The following is an 831-nucleotide window of genomic DNA, read 5'->3' as shown; positions in this document are numbered from 1 at the left end:
CACCTGTTTGATGACCAGAGTATCTACTGCTGTCTCAGTCACCTGTTTTTGCAGAGCATCCCTCTGCTGAAGAAGAACATTCTTTTCGTCTTTGATGGTTTTGATTTCTTCCTTGTGCCTCTTCTCCACTGCCTTGATCTTACTCCGAGTTTGCTGCAGCTCTGCTTGCAGCTTTTCTGTGATGTTCTGTAAACACAAATGGAGAGCAAGTTACTGGGACCTGCCATCGGGTTCAGCTTTTTCCTCTTTCTGTCTCAAAATCACATTCATTCAGCCACTTCTTTCTGCTTTTCTACCCAGCTCTGGTTCCACTGTAACCCACCCTTCCTGTTGCTGATCTCTGGAGCTTACCAGGCTCTGTGCTTTCAGTGCCTGCAGTAGTCCTTGCCTCCTCAGTCCCAGGACTTACGTTTTATTTCCTTGTTACTGCCCTCACTCTGTTACCTGGCCCTCAGCCTCTCTCTCAGCTTACGTCCAATTGCCAACTGCCTGTTCTTTCAACCTACCCTACTAGTCAACGACTTACCTGCCCATTCTCTTGCTGCTTTTTCAGGTCCTGCCTGAGCTGCTCTAGCTGCTGGCAGGCTTCTGTTAGCTCTCCCTGCGTTTGGAGTAGCGTCTCTAATAAAGCATTCTTCTCACGCTCCTTTTCTAGCAGGACCTGCACAGAAACAAAGAGAAGACGGGTTTAAACTTCCCATACAAAATTTGTGTGGCAAGACTCAAAGACCCATGGGCTCACACGGTCTCAAAGCACTGTGCTGCTGGTCTCCTAGGTCATTATCTGCCCACTTGGAGACACAGCTTCCTAAGTGAGATTGGCAGGATAAA

General features: G+C 48.1%; 1 long non-coding RNA gene across 1 annotated transcript; it reads right to left on the bottom strand.

Moving 5' to 3' along the window:
* Positions 1 to 23: 23 nt before the first annotated feature.
* On the bottom strand, positions 24 to 825 carry LOC103907148. Its single transcript, XR_658056.2, has 3 exons — positions 743 to 825; positions 527 to 661; positions 24 to 186 (listed from the first exon to the last, which is right to left on the bottom strand). It is a non-coding gene; the product is annotated as an uncharacterized LOC103907148 (long non-coding RNA).
* Positions 826 to 831: the final 6 nt, after the last annotated feature.

The sequence above is a fragment of the Aptenodytes forsteri genome, unplaced genomic scaffold (genome assembly GCF_000699145.1).
Source record: "Aptenodytes forsteri isolate BGI_AS27 unplaced genomic scaffold, ASM69914v1 C13247467, whole genome shotgun sequence".
NCBI lineage: Eukaryota > Metazoa > Chordata > Aves > Sphenisciformes > Spheniscidae > Aptenodytes > Aptenodytes forsteri.
Note: the sequence above shows the minus strand (reverse complement) of the source record. Positions and strands in the feature narration are given on the sequence as shown.